General features: G+C 34.9%; 1 long non-coding RNA gene across 2 annotated transcripts in view; it reads right to left on the reverse strand.

Moving 5' to 3' along the window:
- Positions 1 to 4,218: 4,218 nt before the first annotated feature.
- The window catches only part of LOC105477063 (uncharacterized), a 48,930-nt gene continuing 25,950 nt past the window's right edge, over positions 4,219 to 27,198 (reverse strand). The window contains exons 5-6 of one of the 2 annotated variants that reach the window (XR_011614688.1): positions 23,746 to 23,853; positions 4,219 to 4,341 (exon numbers count right to left, since the gene is read on the reverse strand). This is a non-coding gene — a long non-coding RNA (uncharacterized lncRNA). Of the gene's footprint in view, positions 4,342 to 9,892; positions 12,111 to 23,745; positions 23,854 to 27,198 lie in introns of those variants that run through there. The other variant, XR_011614687.1, reaches the window with a different exon arrangement.

The raw sequence follows: 27,198 nt of genomic DNA on the forward strand, positions 1-27,198 counted from the left end.
TCTGTGTTTGTGTTTGTATTAGTCCATTTGCACACTTACATAAAGATACCGCTGGAGACTGGGGAATTTAAAAAGAAAAGAGGTTTAATTGACTCATGGTTCTGCAAGGCTGAGTAGGCCTCAGGAAACTTACAATCATGGTGGAAAGTGAAGGGGAAGGAGGCACCTTCTTCACAAGGCAGTAGGGGAGAGAAAGTGTTCAGAGGAAACTGACATTTTTAAAACCATCAGATCTCATGAGAATTCCCTCATTGTCATGAGAACAGCATGGGGAATACTGCCTTCATGATCCAATCACCTCCCACCCGATCTCTCATTAGACATGTGGAGATTACAATTTGAGATGAAATTTGGGTGGGGACACAGAGCCAAACCATATCAGGGTTCTTTAAATACAGATTTTCATGAAAGCAAAATAGAGGTAGTGCTAAGAAGCATGAAAGTGTTTAAAATTATTTAGAACATTAACCCAAATTTATATGCCCATTCTTGGCTTTTAATAAACATAGTGAATGTTGGAAAACAGTTGTGTTCTTTTTTTATATTTCTATTTAATATTCCTAAATAGTTCTGGTTATATTTACTTATCATTAAATATATTTTCATTTATGTTTTAAATTATAAATTTTACAGTGGTCATTTAACTTAAAACTTAGTTTAATATACGAATAAATCTATCACATATGTACTTCTTTCAATTTACAAGCATTATTTAATCAAGTAGTTTCCTGATTTCTATTCTAGACCAATGTATAACAAACTTTGAGAATATCTACTACTCATTTTCTATGCATTATTATATATATATATAGATATATATATATATAACTAAGTGCCACTGAGAATGAAGTACAAAAATTCTTAGCATGTCATGACAGGTTGATTACCTTTTGGGCCATGTTTGCTTTCATCTTCATCTCCTGACATTCCAAGCTAAACCCTCCTTTGCCCTCTTCAGGGAATTTCGTGTATCTTAAGTGTTCCCAAAGTTTCCATATCATCTCACACATACTTCCATCTGCACAACTTTCTTTCTGTCCATTGAAGTTGTTTAGAGTTCATCTGACAATATTTGACTCATCCCTGAACCTTCAATTCAGATATTACTAATTTATGAAATTTCACAGCTCAACCCTAGATAGGGTTAATACCCCGGGAGAAAATGAAGTATATTTCCAGCTGTTAAACTATGTTAGGTACCTCATTTAATAATTACAACAACAGTGTAAATGTATATGTTGACCCTTTGGTGCCACTGATAAACACTGCTCTTAAGTAGGTAAAAGGTAGTCAGAGAAGCTCCCTGTTCCTGCATGCCTCTCATTCTCTGAAGCTTTTGCTCTGCATGGTGTGACTTGACCAGTGAAGATTGGTGGTCCACTTACAAGACCTAGGGAATTATGCATTTCTGTTGATTATTTCTTATTCCTTTATAGCCAGAGAGTTTTGTGAGATAATGAATGTTTCACAATTGATGAAACTTTTATCATATAAACCTTTTTGTTTTTCTAACAAGAGACAAAAATGAAATAAAAACTAAATAAATTATTTTTCCTACCTCAATACAACTTTCTCTTAGTTTCTCCCTTCTATGGAATAAAAAATCACATGATCTCTTTAAGAATCTTTAGTCACTTAGTTTCCTTACCCAAGAATAAAAAACAAATTTAAACTAAATTATATTTAGTCACAAAATAGGTGCATATTTAATGCTATTAAACAATTTAGTAATATATTCTAAAGTCCTATAGAGAACACACATTAATAATATAATTTCCTGAAAGACTTCTACAATTCATGCTTTAAGCACTACTGTCTATGAATTTATCTTTTAGAGTGCTCACAAAATTGCTCACTGATACATTGTTTGTAAGAGAAAAGGAAAAAGGAAGAGCAAATTTAAACAATATAAAAAGCCATCAATCAAGGATTTCTGAGAAGAGCTCATAATCCTATTCCAATCCTACTTCTTAATGCTAACTATTAATAATATTAAATATATCCTTCTAAGAATTATCATTTATGTCTATGTAAATACCATTATGCCATAAACATGTTTTAACAAAAAGGAATTATCATACGAATAGTACTGTTAATTTACTGCTTTACTTAACACTACAATGTAAACTAGGTATTTTTCCTATTCCAAAGGATAGAGCTCATTTATTTTAAAAGACATAAAATAAAGTTGAATAAATTATTCTACAAAATTTCCAATGAGTAATTTCTTTTACTATGATGTATTTAACTGATGTTTTATAATGCCTTACTACTTCAAACATATGAAATAGTGAATACAAAAGCAATTTTAATGTATATGAGCTTAAAAACAAAAAAGAGTGATACCTAGGTGCCAGTTAACATAAAGGAACTCAAAAAACACAGTGGTAGACTGAAATCAAAGTTGCATTATCCCCAGGGTATATTTTGACTGGATATGGCTTAGAGGCTTGGATTTTAAAACTAGTATGAAGATCAGAGTCAAGGCCTTAAGACCAATGCATGGCTACAGCTAAACCCGATAAATTCTATAACTCAAGGAGCTGAGCAAAGCCTGTCTTACCTACGAATGGAGAAAATAAGGCCCTGGTTAATGAGCTCACATGCAGTAATCACAAAGCATACATAGAAACTTATTTCCAACTCTCAATTAAAAAACAAATCTAGACTTAAGGAAGGAGAGATTTTATTTGAAAAGACTACTACAATAGAGAAAGCACTCTGACCTCAGCGTCTGTAACAAGCTTCTCAAAATCACACAGAAAAAGAGCTTTCTTGTATAGGGAGATTTAAACAGGGTATACAGGAACTTTGTGGGGAAATTCCTGCAAATCCTGCCCATGTAGGGGTGAAACGTAGGTATGGGAGTGAATATGAAGCATCAATGGAACAGTCTAGTAGAAAATGTTCTCTGTTGTCAGTTGACTCTTGAAAATGAGTTGTTAAGGGAGGACGTTCTGCACATTAGTGTTTGCTTAACTCTGGATTGAGCCAAATTTTAGATGATGGCTTTTGTTACCTTAAGGTATGCCCCTTCTATACCAATTTTGCTAAGTGTTTTAAGCATAAAGAGAGGCTAGATTTTACCAAATACTTTTTCTGCATCTATTAAGATGATCATGTGGTTTTTGTTTTTAATTCCATTTATGTGAGGTATCACATTTATTGACTTGAGTATGTTAAACCATCCTTGCATCCCTGGTATGATACCAACTTGATTATGGTGCAATGTCTTTTTGATATGCTGTTGGATTCAGTTACTGAGTATTTTGTTGTTGGGGTTTTGTTGTTGTTGCTTTGTTTTTTTGAGACAGAGTTTCACTCTTGTTGCCCAGGGTGGAGTGCGAAGGCATGATCTTGGCTCACTGCAGCCTCTGTCTCCTGGGTTCAAGTGATTCTCCTGCCTCAGCCTCCTGAGTAGCTGGGATTACAGGCACCTGTCACCATGCCCAGCTAATTTTTTGTATTTTTAGTAGAGACCTGGTTTCACCATATTGGCCAGGCTGGTCTCTAACTCCTAGCCTCGGGTTATCTGCCCTCCTTGACCTCCCAAAGTGTTGGGATTACAAGCGTGAACCACCGCACTTGACCAGTTACTAAGTATTTTGTTGAAGATTTTTGTATATTTGTTTATCAGGGATATTGGTCTGCAGTTTTCTGTTTGGATTATCTCCTTTCCTGATTTTGGTATTAGGGTGAGGCTGGCTTCACAGAATTATTTAGGAAGGATTATACAAAAAAGATACTTGCATACTCATGTTTATAGCAGCACAATTCTCAATTGCAAATATATGGAACCAGCCCAAATGCACATCAATCAATGAGCGGATAAAGAATATTTATAAATATATATTTATAAAAAATACATATATTCACCATGGATTACCACTCAGCCATAAAAATGAATGAATGAAATGATAGGATTCACAGTAACCTGTATGCAACTGAAGACCATTATTCTGTGACGTAACTCAGGAGTGGAAAACCAAACATTATAAGGTCTTTCTTACAAGTGGGAGCTAATCCATGAGGGCGCAAAGGCATAAGAATGATACAAAGGACTGGCCAGGCTTGGTGGCTCACACTTGTAATCCCAGCACTTGGGGAGGCCAAGGTGGGTGGATCACGAGGTCAGGAGATCAAGACCATCCTGGCTAACACAGTGAAACCCTGTCTCTACTGAAAATACAAAAACAAAATTACCTGGGCGTGGTGGCGGGAGCCTGTAGTCCCAGCTGGTCGGGAGGTTGAGGCGGGAGAATGGCGTGAACCCAGGAAGGGGAGCTTGCAGTGAGTCGAGATCACGCCACTGCACTCCAGCCTCGGGGAGAGAGGGAGACCCTGTCTCAACAACAAAAAATAGAATGACAAAATGGACTTTGGGGGCTCGGAGGAAAGGGTGGGAGGGGGATGAGAGAGAAAAGACTATAGGTGATGGGTGCACCAAAATGTCAAAAATCACCACTAAAGAATTTAGTCATGTACAAAAATCAGAATAAGAAGAAAAAAACTTAAATAAATAAAAAAACTCCATAATAAGGAATGTTAATTCTTAATTGAAAACCACTGACCTAGAATCTACTGTATTCAAATGAAAGACATTTAACAGTTACCAATATGTTAAAGGTTACTGAAGTTATGACTGATAACACTATACTTTTTTGCCTAATAAACATCAGGCAAAACAGGACAGAATTTTGATGAATACAAATATATCAGAACAGTGAGAGCATTGATACATTACTAGGAGCCTTATACAGTCTCTAAAATATTTATATTAATAATTTATTTATACCTATTTAATCTAGGAAGGGCCAAGTATTTCATTTGACTTGACAACATTTCCCATAAAACTTACAATATATCAAATAACCCTAATCATTTCTAGCACCTCTGTCATTACAAGGTGAAAGAGCAAATCCTTTGTGATTTTCCACGGACTCTCTGGAAAATCTCAAAGACAGTTTTATGTGGAAAATATATCTTTAATTTAGGACTTGCTTTGAGGAAGAGAAAAATGTTAAAAGTTGTTGGAAAGTTTGAGCATTTGATTAAGTAGAATCGTGGGTTGTGAGAAACAATACTTGGCTACCTATTTAATCAAAGTGACAAAAAATGATATCAAAAGTCAACATAGCAAACCACTTCTCACTTGACAGCAGGAGAAGTTCCTCAGCATAAATAGTGAAAATTTTTGTAAGGTATTTTTTAAAGTATCTGGAAATATCCCTAAGGGCATACAACAAATGAAGAAATATTTATTCAAGAAAATCTATGAAAACTCATTAAGAATTGTGAGTCTGCAGTATCTGACTGCGTGCCCTCCAACCTTCCCCCAGCTGTGTGAGATGAAAACTCCACTTTGGACTGGTACAGCCAAGAACACAGGGCTCCCTTTCTCCCTGCAGGTCCCAAGAAGAAGGCCATTCTCCAAAGACAGGCAAGACAGCATTTCTCATGCTTCCCCCAGCTACCTATTGTGGAGGCTAAGTTCCTAGTGAGTGTGGCCAAGAGGCAGAGACTACTCTTCCACTGAGCTCCTGCTCCTGAGATGTGGTGTTGGGGGTCTAACCCATGCCTCTGAGAATTCTGGGGTCCTGATTGCCTTTACTGTGACTCATTGCTGTGAGAGGCAAGTCAAGTAGACCTAGTGCGGCTGCCTTCCCTATCCACTGACAGCTCAGTTCCTAAAGGGGGAGTGTCTTCAGACAGAAGCACACCATCGTCCTCACCCACAGCAAAGACACTGTGGCTCAGAGAATTTGCCCTGGGGGAAGCAGGTCACAGTACAAAACTTCCATCCCTCCCCTCAAAATTGACTTTACTTGCAACAGTGCACGGAGGTGTTCAAGCCTATGAAAGCTCTTGAACCAGTGAAAGTTGTGATGAAGGGAAATTGGGAAGAATTGGTCAGTTTGTTTAAAACAGAGTCTGAAATGTAAGCTGGTTAATTTGCCAAAGATTAACAGGGAGAGAGATGGCTGGAAAAGTCCTCCTGTGGTCAGAACAAATCTAAAATACTGACTTCAGGAATTCTCCCTTCGAAGTGCTGGTATTTGATTAGATTAGTCTGTGGGGCAGGTTATGTCCCAAGTCATTATTGAAAACATCAAAGCGATCACCTTGCAATTAGTGGAACTTAACACCTATGAATGGTCAGGAAAAGTGACGGTCAAAATAACAAACAGACAAACAGGGCTGGCAGGAACTTTGTAGGTAAGTAGGATAAGCAGGTAGGGGGGAGAAGACACCATGATCAGGTTGTCTGTTCACCCTTGCCTGCTAATTTAGCAGGAAATGTTCTTCTCTGTGGCACCATATTGATTGCTGAAGCTTTAAGTCAATCCAAAATTTAAGAGACTATGGGGAGGAAAGAAAATCCACTAATGTTCAGTCAAACCAAGTCATTGGGTAAGTTATTAGTAATAGTGAGCACTCGGTAGCAACTGACAATTTGTACATCTAGGAGCTGTCAAATTCACATGCCAAGAGCTAAAGATAATAGAGCAATCGGAAAGAGACTCAAACCTTTATGTTTAAATGCCCTCAGGGACATTAAAGAAAAAAAAGAAATAAAAATATAAGGATATAGAATATTATGGCTAGACTCTAACAGATACTAAAATGTAAGAATTAGCACTAATATAAATAGAAGCTAGATTTGGTAAAGAGGCAAATATAATTTCTATAAAATAAAATTTACAGTTACTATAATAAAAGAATAACCTGAAATGAGTAAGTTATACAATAGTAAAGAAAAGTTAATCAATTGTTTTAAAAATAATAACAATAACAAACCAAAAATTGGAACATGAACTGGGAAAAGATTATAATCTATAATACATAAAGTTTAATAAAAACATAATATAGAAAATGGTACAAAAAAGTGACAAATCAAGAAAATAAAAGCACAATGTCAATAAATATGTGAAATTATACGAAACATTAAAACTAATTTCTCAATTACTATATTTCCATTTCTCAATTACTATATTAAAGAAGAATTAAAATCATTGCTTATAAACACTGGTCTAGATTTAGGAAAATTAACCATGTATAACCTTTGATTGAAAGATGATTGTGGTCACTTTTGGGGAATAATTTGGCATTGTTATCAGAAAAACAAAACTGTCAAATATTTAAAGTGGTTTATTCTGAGCTAATATGAGTAAATATGGCTCGGGGAACAGTCTCAAGCAGTCCTGAGAAAGTGTATCTGAGTTATCCAGGGTATGGTTTGGCTTTATACCTTTTAGCTAAAACCGTTGAGTCAATACATTTTAGGTAAGTCATAAGTCAATACATGGAAGATGTAAATTGGTGTAGCCTAAAGAGGCAGAATACCTTGAAGTAGGGTGATTCACAAGTCATAGGTGGATTCAAAGAGTTTCTGATTGATTGGCAGTTGGTTGAAAGAGTTAAGCTTTGCCTAAATACTTCAAGTAAACACTTGAGTTATGATAAGGGGAGGTTGTGGAGGCCAAGGTTCTCATAAGGTAGACGAAGCCTCCAGGTAGCAGCCTTTAGAGAGAATCAATGATAAATGTCTCTTTTCAGACCTTAAAGGTTAGACTCTTTTAATCTGTAGTAGATCTGGGAAAGACATATACCTACAAAGGGAAGGCCTGCTGCATTAATGGAGATTCTCTACAGATGCAAATTTTCCCCACAAGAGATGGTTTTGCAGGGCCATTTCAAAATCTGTCAAATTTATTTTGAGGTAAAATATTTTTATTTCCTTCAAGGTCTGCTATCTTGCATGTGATGCTATACCGGATTCAAGTTGGAATTTGGTAACTTATTGTCACAGAGACTATTTTGTCAGTCTTATACTCTCTATTTCAATGTTAACGCTGACCAGTTATGCCTGAACTCCAAAAAGGAGAGGATATAATGAGAAATGTCCAACCCTCCTTCCATCATGGCCAACAATCCAGGTTTTTAGGTTTCTCTGGGGTCCTCCTGGCCAAGAGGAGATTTCATTCAGTTGGCTGGGGGGCTTAGGATTTTATTTTTGGTTTACAGCATTATATACTGACATTTTATGTGTGTGTCTTTGCCCTGACATATCTGCTTCTGGGAATGTATTTAATAAAATTATCTTAAAGTGTGTAAAAATATACACAGAGGTTATGATGACAAAAACATTAAATGATCTAAATTTTCACCCATAGAACAATTTCATGTAAGTACTTTTTAGAATATAACTTCCCAATAATATTTACAAAACTGGAGTTTTGCAATGTATTTTGACCTATAATTTAGCTGCTTTTCTCTAAATGTATACTTATTAAACAAGAAAATAAATGGGTTTTACTGTGATTCTTTTGTATCAGGGAGCCACAAAATGCATCTCAACTAGAAAACATTTAATTATAGTAATAATAAAATTATTAGTTTCATGTTAAATTATCACATACACTTTGACAACCTTAAATATTAATGTAGTAAACAATGTTTTATCTACTATGGCAAAAAATTAAAGCGTTCATTTTAAGATATCTGGGTCTAATCATAAAACCCAGAGAAGTCAACTCTAAACCTGGAGAAGCCTTTAGAGTCCTGAAAACTGAAATATTTTTTAGCTAAAATAAAAGACATATTTTAAGAATGCAGAAGTCAAATTGAAAGATTCAGTGTAACGTAAAGTCTAGTATGAAGATATTTTAAAATATTTTCTGATTTTTTTCTGTTTCTTGATGGTTACTGCATTCAGATGACTGGATTATAAAGACTGACTTGCCTTAGACAATAGACATTTAAAAAGGAAAAACTATCCCTTTTGTTTTTTTTGGAGGGATAGCAAGGCTGAGGGAAACACAAGGCATGATATTTATCTGACAGATACAATGCAACCTAAACTTTACAAATCTGCTCATATTTCTCTAGGTATGTGGAGCTAGAAAATCATAAGGAGAACTATAAAGACTTCAATATTGGTAGATTCCTGGGTGGGTTGAAATTTAAGCAATTCACCCAGTAGTTTAGGAGTTTTGAGAGTGTAGAGGAGACTTGAGCCCACATTATAGGTAAAAAGAATTCCAGGGAGATAAAATGTGTAAAATACACAGTGGATAGTATGTTACGTATGTTACATGCTTTAGACACTCAGTAAGTTTCCTGCAAACCAATGAGATCTTGGAGCAGCCTATTAATCCTTGGTGCTCAAATACCAACTGAAGTATTCAGAAAAACTGACATATCGATATAAGCTAAATAAGTTGAAAGAGATCTTGTTTCATACAATGAGTTAGTAACCTGCCTATAACTATAGTTGAGAACGCGGCAAAAAAAAAAATGGCCATATATGGTGTTGGCATCACATAGGCAGACAACAAACAAAACCACATCATTCAACCTTCTCTCCACACCACCAAGTGCCTCAAGGCTGAATAATATTTTAAGACAGTAATTGGACAGATGGTTCTCATTAAATTCTCTGAAAATTATTTTTTAACTTAACTGAGTAAGAAAAAAACAATGTATCCATTAGAAGATACTTCATAAGGACTAAAAGTGATAATAGTTTATAATTTGTGATGGTAATTGAGAGGTAAAGAAAATAACATTTGTAAAAGTCAATTTTTTTTCCAGAAAGCAGACGATAGATTGATAGATTGATGCATACATAGATACATGATAGATAGATACATAGATAGATAGATGATAGATAGGATGGATGGAGATAAATACATACATACACCTATACATACATAAACAGATAAATGATAGATAGATAGATAGATAGATAGATAGATAGATAGAAAGAGATAAGAGGGAGGGAGGGAGGGAGAGAGCAAGAGAGAGACAGAGAGGAGGGAGGGAGAGAGGAAGAGAGAGAGAGTGAGAGGGAGAGATAACGAGAGAGAAAGAAGAGAGAGAGAGAGAGAGGCAGAGAGAAGGAAAACAAACCATCGTCTTTTCTTTCTGTATTAAGGATATTTTCTTGTATCCTACTGCTGACAGTTCCACTACTTTTCCCATAAGAAATTTGCTTTGATTGCTTTGTAAGGTAAATGGACTAGTTTCCCACATGCAAGATTTGCTTATTCTTCTTAACTAATTCAGAGTTAATGATCCCCCTAAATAGTTCAAACTTGTTCAGGGACCATCTGCCAAACCTAAAGAGACATTTCTTCCTGGGAATGAAAAGATGTCTGTATTTATGTTCTTGTATTTATGCCTTTGGATACATGTTGCATGGGAGGTTAGTAAGAATAAACTTTGGTCATATTTTACAGTTCAAGGGATCCAGTATTTTTCTGATGATAGTAATTATTGTCACCATTTCAGAGCACATTTTATTAGGTCCTATACTAACAATTCTACGAGAAAGTATTAGAGCTTATTTTCAAGAAGAACAAATTGTATTTAACAGAGATTACATCACTTTCTTAAGCCCACCCAGCTAATAGGTGGTGTCGATAGAATCAACGTTGAGAGGGTGCTCACAGTCACTATACAACACCATTTACGTGTACTCTCAAACTCCTGGCCTCAAGTAATTCTCCTGCCTCAGCCTCCTCAGTTGCTGGAATTAAAAGTATGAGCCACCGTGCCTTTAATACATTCAGACAATATAATATAGTTCTATATAGTACAATGGATGGTCTTCTGTGTTGAAAATAATCTGTAAGGGAGTAACAGCAGAAGAAACACTGGTTGAGACTATGACAATAATCAGAATTCAGACAACTGTTAATAGACCATTGTGGTGGTAGTGAAAAAGTAGTGAGACAGTCAGATTTTTGTGTATTTTTAAATAGAATATACTAATGAATTGGGAATGGGATGTGAGAGAAATATAGCAATGAAGGATAGTTATAATAGTCATAGCTGAATCACCTAGATAAAGTTTTTATGGACTGAGCTGGGAATACTTTGGAAGGAGCAGGTCTGGGGTCAGAAGAGAGGACAGCAAAGGGCAGGAGTTAGTCTTGGGCATGGTAAAGCTGAGATGCTTATTGTGCTCTTTGGTTTTGCTTTGACTTTGTTCAGGAAAATAAATTTGAAAAAGAAATTAAAACTCCATTGGATAAAGAAATTAGGATTCATACCAATGTTGGATGATTTGGGAATCCAGGTAATTGATCAGGGAAATCATTACCGAAGGTCAGGGAAATCATAGCTACAGGTGAAGCAGACACCAAAGCACTGAAGCCCGTAGTTCTCAAGTGTTCTCTGGAAATTTTCAAATCTTAAGACTGACTGACAAACTTCATATTGTCTCAGTATGTAGCAATGAATCAGGTGATTCTCAAGTTCTCATGTATCGGGCTGTGACTCTCATGCCTACCCACACGTCTGGCTGCTACTTCCATTAGAGAATAATGGTGTTCCTTTCCTTTTGCTATCCAGATACTGAAACCTTCCCCCTGACAGTCCTAACAAGAACCATAGAGGGCAGTAGACACCAGGATATGCTCTTAGTTGTTCCTCACCATGCAGAAGGGACCTCCAGAGGGGGTACTGGGCATGCCAGATCGGGAAAAATATAATCCAATATAAATTCGTGATCAAAATATCTAGTAAGCAATCAGATAGAGAAGTTTGTTTCTGGGAATGAATGAGCAGTAGCATCATAGATGGTTTCCTAGGGCTGCCATAACAAAGTACTACAGACTAGATGGCTTGAAACAAACAAACAAACCAACAAACACAACTTCCTCATAGTTCTAGAAGCTAAAAGTCCACGATCATCGTCTCATCGTGGTCATGTTCCTTCTGAAAGTATGGGCAGAATCCTTCCTTGTCTCTTTGTAGCTTCTTGTGGTGGCCATCAATCCTTGCTTCTCCTTGTCTGACAGCTGCATCATTCCAATCTCTGCTTCTGTCATTGCATGCTACTCTTCCAGTGTGTCTCTCTCTTTACATGACATTTTTCTCATTTATAAGGGCATTGGTCATGTTAGATTAAGACCCGCCGTAATGGCAGCATCTTAACTCGAATTAAGTTGATTAATCAAGTTAATCAAGTCTGGAAAGGGACTGTAAAGACCCTATTTCCAAATAAAATAACATTCGCTGGCACGGTGGGTTAAGACTTCAACTCATTTGGAGAGGGAGAGAGCACACTTCAACCCATAACACTGGTCTTCAAAGTTCTGAGACTGGACAAAAAATAAATAAATAAAAATAAGTGAATTTAGGTAAGAAAGAGGAGAGCTCCTAAAATTCCCATCTGACACATAGAAGAAGAGATCAGAAAGATTAGCCAATGAGATTAATAAAATGTGGTCATTGAGATAGAAGGGTTTATAATTTTTTTAAAAAATTGTTGCTGTAACAAATCACCACAACTTAATGGCTGAAATAATACAAATAAAAATTTGGAAAAGTCAATGAATGATAGAAAAAATGAACAACCCTTTAAACAGAGAAAATGTTTGAATGTTGGTACTTTATTTGAATAGCACATAATTGCTTCTGAGCTAGGAATAGCACTGGGTAGTCACAAGAGGATGGAAAAATCCAAACAAGAGCTAAAACAGGAACTATGCAAAAATAAATCCACAGGATAACAGAAAACCCAAAATAAGAGAGAGTAAATGGCCAAAATCTCAGTCAAGGTGACATGTCCATAACTCTTCTGGGCAAGCCCAAATAAGGAGGAAAGGGGATAGCAATGAGGGGCATCCTTGAAATCCTCCGTTGTTCCAGAATATCGAATGATTATTTCACCCTCTAATTAAAGAAACACCCATAAAATGAGAAACCCAAACTCTGTGGTGTGTGACTCGTTCTCATGAGCATGCCTGCACTTCTCTCTTCAGTGTGTACTTTTGTTTTGCAGTAACAGTCCTTGCCTTTTACTTCATTTTGACTTATCCCTGAATTCTTTCTTGCAAATATATCAAGGGTCTGGGAATCAGCTGGGGCTGAGGTCTCACCAGCATCCTGAGACCCTGCTGAGTCTCTGACAATATTTCTACAAGTACACATGTTTTCATATGGGTTGATGAACATTTAGTTTTAAAAATGTATTTATTTTTCTACAGTTGACTGTTCATCCTGGCTTTAATAAATCCAAAAGTTCTTGTCTTTTTGGAAAAAATAGAATTTTTAAAATGTACTGCTACCTCTATTAATCAGTGTTCTTCAGAGAATCAGAACCAATAGTGTGTGTGTGTGTGTGTGTGTGTGTGTGTAGGGTAAGAGAGAGAGAGATTTATTATAAGGAATTGGCTCAAATGATTTTGAAGGTCGAGAAGTCCCAAGATCAATAGTCAGCAGGCTAGAGACTCAGGAGAGCCAATGGTGTGGTTCAAAATCTGACATACTCAAGATCCACAAAGAGCCCATGTATCAGCTTGAATCAAAAGGTATGAAAAAGGTGGATGTTCCTGCTCAGTCAGGAGGATTTTCCTCTTATTTACAGGAGAGTCAGCTTTTTTGTTCTATTCAAGGTTTCAACTGGTTGGATGAAGGCTACCTCAGTAGTGACAGCAATCTGCTCTGCTCAGTCTGGCAATTCAAATGTTAATCTCATCCAAAACATCCTCCCAGACAAACCCGGAATAAGGTTTAACCCAGTACCTGGGCACCCTGTGACACAACCTCGTTGATACATAAAATTAACCATTGCAGTCTATACCAAAAATATTCTTTGTGAACTCAGTAAGTGCCATGCACTATTCTAGAAATTGAAAATAAATTACAGCAGAGAAAACAACCGAACAAAAAATTCTGCTTTGCTGTAGTTTACATTCTATGGAGGAAGATTGATTTTGTGTACAAAGTAGGCATGTATGTATTTATACAATAGGGTCTATTTAATATGTGTATTTTTTTAATAGATTTTAAAATATTGAAGCTAAGTCTGATATTTTTAAGGAGCTATTACAAGACCATATTTATTCCATTTTTAATAAACTTTTATTTCCATGTTTGAACATCATGGTTAAGCCAACTGAAAATTTGACCAAACAAAATTGAAACACATTTAGAACTCTTCAAATGTGCTTTTAAACATTACAAAAACATGTGGGCATATTTTGTTTTGATATGCATGTTATTTAAATTATTCTGTAATTGTGATCACAAAACATAAAATTGGAGTTCCTCAATATTTATAAATACATAGTTAAGTTGCTGGTTTTGAAGTGAAAACATACATGGCTTTCATATACAAAAATAAAATACAAATTATACTGTTTAGGATTATATCAGTATGTTTTTGTTTTTCACAAATGTAATTATCATGTTTTTAAGGTATCAAATGGTTTTCCATAAACATGTACAAAGAATTTTTAAAGTATTATCTGAAAATCTATTATTTATTCATCACTTCTACTTTGGATTTTTTTGAATATCAAATGAATTTTTACATATTACTATTCCCTAACACTTTAAAGTACTGTAAAATCAAACTATTATGAGCTTCTAAACTCTATCAATGTATATATATCTGTGCATGCAGTTGTGAGCTTAGTGAGAGCTTTTCATATAATGTGTAATTGATGTTAAAAATTGCTTTCTGTCTCTGAACATACTATTAGGATGCAACACAAAAATTGTTACAAAATTTCTCTAAGGATTATTCTGCAATATTTTAGCACTATCTGAGTGATTGAATGCATTAGCAGTCTAGGAATTTCAGCTAGAATCTGCATTAATCCCTAGCAAGCCTGAGTTACACTTACAGTAGAAACCCCGAAGCAGTCTGTGCTTTTAATTACTGCTCCCTTCTTTCTAGATATATAACTCCCCTGGTGATGAGCAACTGAATAAAAATCCATCATTAAGGCACTCAAAGTGTATCATTGTTAGCAGTGACCTTTCCATGAACCTAAGTTTAAGGGCAGGTTAAAGGAAAGGCTGTGTGAGTACAACATTTAAGAAGCTAACTTTATTAGAGTAAACATTAAGATAGTTAACTTGCTTGGTGTAGTAACAATTCTTATTAGGAATCTGGTCAACACAGCAAAATAATTTGTTTTTGTTGTTCTTAAACCGAAGATCTGCAACAAGTACTTTTTATAAATCAGAGCTAATTTTATTTTAAAGACATTTTTAAAATACAGTAATGACAGACCTGAAATTTGTTTAGTTAGAAATTAACTTTTTTAAAGGCTTCTTAAAAATTTAATATAAACACTCATATTTTCAAATTCTTTGAAAAATATTTATAAATTTAGACATTCTTGGATTTGGTTGCATGTCCTCACCTCAGTTCTTCTTGATTCATTTTATTTCCAGAATATCTTTGAAATATAACAATCCAGGAATCTCCAATAATCCCCAAATTATGAGAGTGCAATAGATTTGATATTGCTCAATCAAGACTTAAAGACGTCTAACTTTCTAATGCATCATTTAAGTCAAATATTTTTCATTGACTTCCATTCTTCTGTACCATCAGCACTCTCATACTATTGCCCATATTGTGCACAATGATATTTCAATCTTCTTAAAAATGCCTCTAGTTCAGGAAGCCTCAACTGCTATGAACAATAAGTCTAACAATTAGTTGATATTCATCAGTTTATTTCAATGTTTGTCAAGGTTTCTGGTGCCTAAAACACACTAAAATTTTGTCAACATGTATGTAATGCCAACTGAGCTCATAATATTTAGGAGAGAAAATAAGACAAAAATGACTTCCAGTTTCTTCTCCATAAAAGTATAAAGTATATTTCTAATATTTTTCTTTTTGGGTCCCAAAACATCACTGAGACACTTTCATAATGCCATGATTTCATTTCGCTTTCCCATTTTGTTTTCACAGCTTTCTCCTTTGGTGTTCTAAACTTTCTATGTTGAATCTTGTCAAACTTCCATGACATTTTATGTGATCTTTTTTCGTAATAATCAAGATACTTCTGTTTCTAATAGAAGAGATTTATACAGCACCCCGTACACAAGTAACTCCATCTTAGAAAAAGGCTCCATCTTACATGTCAATAGGCACCATGCCAACAGAGACAAGATGCTTTACCTAATCAATAAAGACTGCATCCAACCAGATAAGGACATAACCAAGCACACTCTTCCACTATCAGCCCTCACCAGAAGATTCTGTGGCCATAAAAAGAGCAGGACTTCTTCAGCTCTAAACATACATTTTACTAGACAACGTCTTGCTGTCACTTGTGATAAGCACCTGGCAACCCCAGCCTAAGGCTCTGCTACAACATCAAAGACATTTCCTTGCAAGTCGCTGATGCTCATGGTCTGTACAGGGCCAAGGTAGGACATTGTTTTTGTCCATGCTGCTTTCCATGAACTGATTCATTAACCCTTTTTCCTAACCCTTTTCTCTGGATATTAAATGTTAGTATACTTTGTTTGCTGTGGATTGTTTAATTTATAATATTTTTATATTAACTATGTATACTATTGTATATGGATTACAATATTGACTGATTTGTGGAATTGCTTGAGCCTGTGTGCTCACAGCTCCGACTATTGTGAACAGGATGAACTAAGAAGAACTACATCCTTGCAAACCCCATGAGGCTTGCTTTTAGGATTGAAATTGCATCAATAAAAGTGTGACATTGTGGAAAGACACAAGCCTGCCTGGACCTGGTTATCTCTGACTTTGTGCTGCTCAAGGTAAGAAAGTTAAATCAAACACACTTTAAGAAAACAAAAGGGAAGAGGGAATTGAATGGCTTAGGTCATTGAGCCACTGAACCACCAGAGTAGGGTTGACCATAGTGACAACTGCAGTGAGGGACTTGAACATTGTACACTATCTTTACACCTTGTTTTCACACATCTCAGATGTCAGAATCATTTTCTTAGTAGAATTTCTCCACAAGTCAGGAGATATGACTGCGTGATATACTGTAGGTTTCTTGTTTAAAGAGAACTTCAGAGGACTTACCAAAGTATAGATTAGAGAGGGGACTAATCTTAGTCTATGTCTCCCACATATTTGCTACAAATACTGAAACATACAATTTAAGTTTATATTGATAAAGAGATTATGGTACTAGCAAGTAATTGTAGTAACTAAGTTTTGGCTTTATCTTGTCTTAAAAAAATCACCCTCATGAGAGTAATATATTTACTTTGCTTGCTTAAGGCCTTTATTACCTTACAGCAAAATAAAGCAAAAGTTTGACATGTACTCCTGCCTAAATTATTTGCAAAAAAATTTTAGCTTTCTTTTTTTTTTTTAACACGAAGCAAACCAACATATTATGATCACACTCTTTTTTTCTTCAACATAACCACCAGTGTCACTTTACTTTAGATCCTTAAAGCTATCTTGTATGAGTGTGGTAAGAAGTAGGGCCAAGTGTGACTACTGACCGTAATGATGGAGTTTGATCCCCTTAGCAGATACGTCAATTTTTTATTTTTATTTTTTTAATCATGGGACCAAGAAAAGGATATATTGCTCTGACTAGATAACTTTTGTAAATGGATATCTGATTTATATGAATGTGTAAAATTACTTTTTACCTCTTACATGTCATAATTATCAGTGAAAATATAATTATATTGACAAATAAATAATTTCTATATTTTAAAAAATAATATATTTTGAATATTATATTTTTTAGACAAGCTACAAAGGCAGAGATAACATTTCAAAAAATATTACATAAATATATGTAGTTAACACTTTTCTTTTTTAAATGGATATATAATAGTTGCACATATTTTTGAGGTATGTGTAATATTTTGATATTTGTATAATATAAAATGTATAATAATCAGGCTAATTGGGACATAAAAATTAGATGAAATAAGTTACAAAATGAAAAAATGTTATACGGCCCATACATAACTTATCTTGTGTGAAAACATTGGTATGAAAAATGATTTAGAGTGCTAACATTCCTCAACAAAAGGGATTATTGGTGATATCTATTATCCTATCAAGTCCTTCAATACTTTCAATCTTTTTGTCAATGTAGTCTTTATTGTTAATATAAGTGGAGCATATTTTGTGTTCTATAGTATTTTCTGAATCAATTAAAATTCCCCTGAGTGAAGGTCATATTTTATAAGTCTCTAATATCTACAATAGTACCTAGCACAGAGTATCACAACTATATACTGAATTTGAATCTATTATTACTTTTTCTTACTATATTTTTATAGAGGGCAGAAGGATGTCTTAAAATATACTTCAAATTAACATAATTAGATAAAAGGTAATAATGATCGTTTTCACAACCACGTAATACACATCTCAGTGAGAAGTATTAAAGGTGAAATAACTTTAAATACTGTATTTTTTAAGTCCTTAGTGATCTTTAGACTGAGATAGTAACTAGAAGTCTCTACAAAGAACTATTTTTATGTTGCATTGTTCAAGGCTGAGACTCTAGGACAAGTAATGAGTCAGATGTTTTACAAAATGCTAGGCAGCACCAAAAAGATGTGTGTCTACTATAGAATGTGCAGAACATCCTTATTTATCATATATTAAAAAGTCTGCATTTCTGCCTTGTGATTTATTTATTAAGCTGTTTTTCCCATGTGAATAATGCAGCACTTGAAGGATGCATATTTCTTCAAGTTACCAGAGGAGTACTTCTCTTGATAACTGAAGTGCTCGTTGAAACATTTAGTAACATTTTACAAGTTTTGAATATCTTTCAGGAAAGTCACCTTCCCCAACTATTTTTTAAATTCACTTTATTGATATGTTTCCATTTAACTTTAGCATTCATCTAGCTTCCATGATTATTTTCTTGAAATAATATTCAAAATTTTCTCAGATCCAGAGGCAAGACTTACACCAAGTAAGTTCCCTATCAGCAAGGGAGCAGCAGAGGAGATTACAGAATGGTGTAGTATAATTTTACTCATCTCAATCATTTCATTCACCCAATGTACATATATTAACTACTCTTTATGAATGAGGACTAGATAGACCTTGGTGATAAAGAAAAATGTTAAAGTGTGGTTCTGAATTGTAAGATGCATATGCTTTACTGAAATAAATAGTTAAGCAAATAGTGATGATAAAACAATGCTAGATGTACAATGGGGTTGTTGCTGATCACAGAAAGGAGAGAATATTCTGGTCAAAAGAACAATGCAACCATATTTGAAGATTAGTTTCAGTGACATACATCACCATCAAAGTAAAGGTCTGAAGCATTACTGGCCAAGGAATCATTTTAAAAGCCTGAACCACAATCAGTCTAATATAACATGTAATCAGAAAAGAATATTGACAGGACATAACCTGTTAATGAATAAGATCTCACCGAAATGGCTGCCTTCAGAAAACCACTATGAAATTTGATATGATACAAGACAGCACTGGTTAACAAAAGAATTTGTCATATTTTGGTGCAGGTACATGGTAAGAGAAGGGGATTTTTATGAAGTACGATTCAATTTTTTGTGGATTTTATCTGGAGAGTCTGCATGTTATAGTATACCAGGTGTCAGTGGAAATCCCATCATTGTTGCCTGGAAAATTAGAGAACTGAAAATGGGGAATCAGTGGTTGCTGCAAAAAGAGGAAAAACTTGTGAAAATTGAAAATTGGAGAAAAGAAAAAAAAAAAAGATGGCAAATTATCTCTACTATAGCTCTATCTGACCCTTGAACTATGCATGTATGGAATAGATTTAAGAAAAAAATTCAGCAAAAAATTATATATCTAAAATGAGACAGTGGATGGGGCCAATAAACAGGTTTGATTTGTGTCCAGTGAAGATAGTTGAATGCTAAACAGAAACAACTCTCAGGGAGAAAAATGGCATAATCTTCTGTCTTTCCAAGTTTCTATTCATAATTCTGAAGACTCCATCTAAAATTACTCTATTTAAGAAAAACTGGGAACATGGGAAACATTCTCAAAAGGAAAAAAATGACACCAATGACAAGATAGCTTCAATATTGTAAATAGCAGACATCAATGTTAAAATAGCAGCTATAACTACCATAAAAAAATATCACCACAATATGCTTATAATTAAGGAAAGATAGGAATTGTTCATATATCTACATATTATAAGGAGAAGCAAATGTAAAATGTAACTTAGATGTGAAAAGTACAATCTCTGAAATAGTAAACTCGCTAGATGAACATAAACCTTAATGGAGATTACAAGGGAAAGAGAAAGTGACCTTGAAGGAAGAGCAATAAGCGAAAAACAACCACCACCATCACCACCACACACACACACACACACACACACACACAGACACACACACACACACACAAATATAAATGGAAATGAACAGAGCCATAGAATCAGTTAGATAATATTAGAGTCTGAAATCTGTGTAATTGGAATTCAGAATGAAAGAAAAGAACTGGAGAGAAGAAAAAATATATATGAATACACATATGCACACACACATACACACACACGTACATATACCATATCATTTGAAGATGCAACTCTTGAAGTTTGCCCACACTCTCTTAGATATATTTTCAGACTCACATCATAAAATTTGCTCAATTTTGGGGTTTGTTTTCCATTTTTGGTTTAAAAAAACTGTTTCTCCCACTTTCATTGTATATGTATATATACATATATATATAATACAACGAAATGAAATGAAATCATGAAATGAAATATATGTGTATACACATATATATGCATACACACAGCAGGTTTACTACTGTTAATCAATTAAAAAAATACACCTTACAAGAGAAGCATGAGCATAAAATGTGGATCAATTTTATGATTACATGCTCCACTTGCCATTTTCTTACTTTAAATAGCCCTCTCCTTACCATTGATGCATAACTATTGAGCATAAAGCATCCACTCCCACCATCACCTTGTATTATGGTCTTAAAAGGCAACTCAGAAGCTGATGCTCTGATTAGGTAATGTCATGTGGAATAATCATTTTCAACATGATGGTATCCATTATTTATCTTTGTTTTTTAAAAACAATAGTATAATTTCCTCAAACTTAAAAAACTGTTAAAATAGTTCCACATTAATTGATCAATCTTAATTATCATTTACCACTATTGACGATACTGTTTGACAACTTGAATGAGATACTAAGTGCCATAACTAGCTCATTGCAAAAGTTCATTTCTTTCTTTTAAATACATCATTAATCAGTAAATTTACACCCAAAAGTTTTGAATCCATCTATTATCCTGACTTTAGCCAGCTTTTACAGTACGTTTGCAAAGTTGGGTCTTTCTTGTTCTAGTTCTATCTTTGCTTCTAAATATACTTGCTATTTCCTTCTACAAATAAGCAGTTTTTATAAAGGTAAATTTTAAACTTATAATAAATCTTGGAGTGTTGCTAGAAAACAGAGTAATATGGAATAGATCGAATAAGAGAGAAAGAGAGTTTGTAAACAAACTGAAAAGTCTTTCCCAGAAGTAGCTCTGATGAATGAAAATCGACAGAACTTTTTAAAGCTGCAGTGGCAGAATCAATACTGAGAGTTGTCAGAAAACCATTCAGCATGGATATGTCTAGATTTGAAGGCATCAGCACAGACTACTTTATGCCTTATTAGGGGAATTTAAAATGAATTCAATGATTCTAGTTTTGGAAGGATAAATAGCTCTTTCTGTAATCCACGTGTCTGGCAAATTTATAGACTTAGGATGCTAAAGGAAGGAATATAAGATGAAACACTCACTACAGATATTAGACAGAAAAGAAAACACATCAAGAATTGAGTTGTATTTTGGACTGATAGATTATCTCTCTATGGGAATCATACTAGTGAGTGAGAGGAAGTTGTTGTAAAAGATTCTTAAAACTGTTGACAATTTGGGAAACCTAGAATATAAATTACATTATTAAAATGAAGGAATCTACAAGAAAGTACCCAAAGGAGTATATTATCACAATCAATGAAATTATATAAATTAAAATATAAATCAGGATTCCAACTTTTGCCTAAGAAGTAGTGTAGTGTAATGATTAATATTCAGTGTTAACTTGATTGGACTGAGGAATGCAAAGTATGGTTATGTCTGTGAGGGTGTTGCCAAAGGAGATTAACATTTGAATCAGTGGACTGGGAAAGGCAAAACCACCATCAGTCTCGGTGAGCGCCATCTAATCAGCTGCCAGCGTGGCTAGAATAAAACAAGCAGAAAGAAGTTGGAAGGATTTGACTTGCTGAGTCTTCTGGCTTCCATCTTTCTCCCATACTGTATGCTCCCTGCCCTCAAACATTAGACTCTGAGTTTTTCAGCTTTTGGATTCTTGGACTTACACCAGTGGTTTGCCAGAGGTTCTTGGGCCTTCGGCCAGAGACTGAGGGCTGCACTGTCGGCTTCCCTACCTTTGAGGTTTTGGAACTCAAAGTAATCCACCACTGGTTTCTTTGCTACTCGATTTGTAGATGGACTATCAGGGGAGATTATCTTGTTATCATGTATGTCAATTCTCCTTAATAAACTCCCTTTTATATATATACATATATCCTATTAGTTCTGTCCCTCTAGAGAGCCCTGAGTAATGCAAGTATAAAGCTGGAAGGGGTATTATTTCTACAGAAATAACATCAAAGGTACGATGATCTAAAAAAAAAAAATTAAAAATAAATAAATAAATAAATAGTAATAGATGCATGTAAGGAGAAATAGACTGGCTCACTGATTTCTGAGGGTAAGGAAAATAATACTGTCATTAAAGTGTTATCTAAATGCCAGGGTTTCAGCACAGAAAGCCAGTCACTGAAATGTTGTTTCTCTCAGCACAGAAAGCCAATCACTAAAATGATGAGTATTAATAGGCAAGCAAGCAAATCAGGTTCTGCACCCAAGGAAATGGGTGTTAAGTCCATTTCACTGATGAACGAAAATTATGGCTTTATTTAGCAAAGAAGAAATGTAACTATGCATGAAAAAAACAGGAACTCAGGTGGGGTAAGGAAGCAATCATGGATGCGGGGCCCAGCATATTATTGCCTGGATGCATGTTTCAGTTCTTTGATACTTTTTAATAGTCCTGAGGGTCCATTTCTCAGGAAAGAACCCAGATAAAACTGGCATAAGTTTCAAGATTTAAGACCAGAAGAGTCAATTTCTATGTTTATCAAAATAAAAACAAAGAGTCTATGGGACATTTGGGTTGGTTTCAGCCCCTTTTTTCTATTTATCCATTCTTCAATCATGGTGAATCTGTTGTCAATTTTTCTGTCTTCTTCATGCTGAGGAGGGGAATCATGGGAAGCTCCATAGCATGGGTGACTAGTTTTCTTCTGAAACACAATCTTTCTCTCTCCAGTCCCCCACTTCCACCAAAGGCAGATCATAGCAGGATCAACCTACCCGCAAAGTAAGCTGCAGTCCCATAAACTTGGCCTAATTACCCACACAAAATGCAGCAAGACTAATTGTCCACATAGGTTCTCCTAAATTGGCCTTGCTAGACCTCTCACAAAACCATTTCAGTTAAAGCCTTGAGCAAATAACCAGTACCTCCACTTGTGTCCTGTTAGAAAATAGATTCTTATTGAACTTATTCAAAAAAGTTGTATGAATTCAAAATATTCATAAATACAAATAATTTACAAATTCTGGAGAAATTAGGCAGATGGAGAAATGTGCCTCAAATTATGTTTATCATAGTATACTCAATTGTTAAAGGTTATAAATAGCTCAAAAGGAAAAAGTTATATCTCCTTGGACTTCAGGAAACCTAATATCCAAAATAGTTATTCTGAGGTAAAAAAGTCTGGCTTTAGAACTTGAAATTTTGCTCTTGGGAAGATTGACGAATATAAAAGTATTAAGACACTTGAAATCACAAAATAGGATCACAGGTCACAATAAAATAGTCATTCATTTAGCCAAAATGATAAAATTGAAATGTTTACCTTTTGATAGAGAGGAGACTCAGGTTCCCAAACAATAAGACTTAATAAAGACAGTATGAGGCCAAATGAATCTGTCTCTCCCTCCTCCACTTTTTCCCTGCAGTTCACCTAAAAGGTAAGCAAAACTATTTTCTCTCTTAATAATATTACACAACATCATGTTCAAAAGTGAAAATAAAAATGTTACCTTTGTATGATATATTATTAATGTGAAAGTTATTTTAATAAATTTTATAAGCATGTCTATTTAATTAAAATCAGTTTGATCATAAGGTAAGATATCCGTAAACTTTTTATAAGCTTTTACAATTCTTTATTAAAGAGTAGATCAATACTCCAAGAAAACACTATCATTATGACACATGAGCCCAGATTCAGGCCTCGCATCAGTGTGCTTTTGATATTAATGTTTAATTCATAGAAAAATTCTGAACTAATCTTAGCCCTCAATCGGTTCTTACAATCTCACATGCCCACCTTTTCTACAATAGTCCTTGGGCCTCAACTGAATAGTTTTAATTTCTGACCCTGTGTCTCAAGAAAACTGTTCATTTTGATTGTCATGTTTTCCCAGGTCTGAAGACAAGGATTCGACTACTGTCAATGGTCAAGATATAGCAGTGACTTTTTCAGACCCAGAAGTCAAAGCCCTGTAACTTAATAGCACAAGGATTAGTTCATAGGATATTTATACTACAGAAAATCCTATCATTCTGTCTATTATATTACAAATTAAAACACTATGATTTAGTGTCCTGTGGTGACTGCCTGCAGCACTTCATTGTATTAAAGCGGTTAGATTACTCCTTGCATATGTCTAACTGCTAGCATTTTAGTGACAGAACTGTAACCAAAAGCATCAAAAATTGACAGGTTCTTTGCCCATCTTATCAAAGTAATGATAGAGGTAAGAGGCAGAGAAATTCTAGGCAGACAAGGTTGGGTCCCCAGTGAAACCCTACCTTCAATCCATGCCTGAAACTGAAACATCAAAGTGAGAAATGCTATTCCTGTTTGCACACTATATCCCTAAATAGTGTACTTTTACCAATTGAATGTTGCCTTTTCCAAAACTACCTACAGCCCACCCACCCCCAACCTGTGCCTCTGAAGACCCCAGACTCATTTGGTAGAGGGGAAGATGGCCAGACTTCAGTGAAATGGCTGGGCTTCAGGGAAGAGATGGCTGGGCTATGGAAGAGACAACCTGACTATGCGGGAAAATGACCAGCCCATCCAGTATCCTCTGCAGCTTGCCTCTCCATGGAGAGCCATTTTCATTGCTTAATAAAATTCTCTGCCCTTCAATTGTCTGTGCAACCTCATTCTTCATGGACACCAGACAAGAGCTCAGGAACTCCTGTGTCTGGCTATCCAGGAAGGCCAACACACCAGCCCTTTGTCCTTGCTGGTGGAGGGTGGCCACCCCATGCAATGAGGCAAGTGGCCTACTGACTTTCTAACACACTGCTGTCCATGGATGGTGGAACTAAGAGAGCACTGTAACGCAAAGAGACAAATTGGTTGGGCGTGGTGGCTCATGCCTGTAATCCCATCACTTTGGAAGGTGGAGGCAGGTGAATCATGAGGTCAGGAGATCGAGACCATCCTGGGCAACATGACGAAACCCTGTCTCTACTAAAAACACAAAAATTAGCTGGGCATGGTGACGCATGCCACTCTAAATCTAGCTGCATGTTTAATTATATTAAAAAAGAATGCCAAACTGCCAATGTATTCATTTATTTATTATATTTCTTATTTTACCTTCATCAAGACAAAGAGCCTTAACTATAAGCAATATTAATCAACCAAATTTATCCAATTTTCTATCAGGCTTTAAATAATATCTTATTACTTAAACTTTTTCCACTTTCTATTTTCTTTGTACGTGCATGAATACAGACACATGGAGAAACAGGGTAAAAACTGCATATGACTTACACAGACCATCTATGATATGCTTGAACTTTCTGTTTTGTCCTAAATTTTCTTTCTTTTCTTTTTATTTTTTTCTTTCTTTCTTTCTTTTTTTTTTTTTTTTAAATAAACAACCAGTCATCCAGTCATTTTAGTTTAGGAGAATAATTCACCACACATGATCTTTTCCCATGCAAAACTATAAGTTTTTCTTTATAACCTTCCTTACCAAAAACACATCTTCATATCCGTAACTATGTTTACATCTCTCTTCAATATTTACTGGTTCCTTGCTGCCCTGTTTTGTAAATAACCTTTTCTAATACATAATTTGAATTAACTTTTGATAACTTACAAATTAGTAAAATGATTCTTTTTCTCTATAAAAACACATCTTTGGCATATTTTATATACATAATTATATATTAACCAGAATATATAATTCTTATCCTTAGTAACCTCAAATTTTAGTTAAAACCTAGGAATTAAGAAATCCTGAACTGACTATTCAATATTAGCATTTTATTGATGGGAACCATTCCACAATTTTTAGAAACATATTTCCCAATATTATAAACTTCTCTTAATTGTAAATGTCCCAGATATCCAGTGAGCATCTATCATAAAATCCAAAACAGGCCAGGCGTGGTGGCTCACGCCTGTAATTCCAGCACTTTGGGAGGCCGAGGCGGGAGGATCATGAGGTCAGGAGATTGAGACCATCCTGGCTAACATGATGAAACCCCATCTCTACTAAAAATACAAAAAAAATTAGCCAGGCATGGTGGTGGTTACCTGTAGTCCCAGCTACTCAGGAGGCTGAGGCAGGAGAATGGTGTGAACCCAGGAGGCAGAGCTTGCAGTGAGCCGATATCATGCCACTGCACTCCAGTCTGGGTGACAGAGCGAGACTCTGCCTCAAAAAAAAAAAAAAAAAAATCCAAAACAAGTTTAAGAACTTATATTACACAAAAAGTTTACCTACAACATTTATCTCACTTACATGTACTCATTTTATTCATTTTTAAGTTCTAGTTACTTTTGAAAACTGTGATACTAGACACAGCTTGTCCTCATTTAAAGTTAGCTATTTCCTTGTTAACCATTTTTTTTAATAGTCAGTGAACATCAAATACTCACCTAGTTAAGAACTTTAACATTAACTACACAGGTATTTTTGGCAATAACGCAGAAGATTCAGCTAACAGCATTAAATTAGTCTCATTTGTCAAAGAAGTGACATACACCAAGGTTAGTTCATTTTGGCTGGGTTTATCATTTTATAATGTTCTATGCCAAACCTTAATACCTAAAATATCTAGCAGAGACAAATATAAACCCAGACAAAGATGTATGCTGACAATTCTGAAGATAGTTCTATTTATATTTTATCAATAATTTTAAAACCAGATTGTTTATTAAAGGTTTACTTATGTCATGGGGACTTGAAAAATACTTTGGACTCACTTAATTTATGAGTGCTCTTTCATTTGTAAGCCAATTTGGTAGATACAACATTTAACATAATAAATG

The sequence above is a fragment of the Macaca nemestrina genome, chromosome 16 (assembly GCF_043159975.1).
Source record: "Macaca nemestrina isolate mMacNem1 chromosome 16, mMacNem.hap1, whole genome shotgun sequence".
In the NCBI taxonomy this organism is placed as follows: Eukaryota; Metazoa; Chordata; class Mammalia; order Primates; family Cercopithecidae; genus Macaca; species Macaca nemestrina.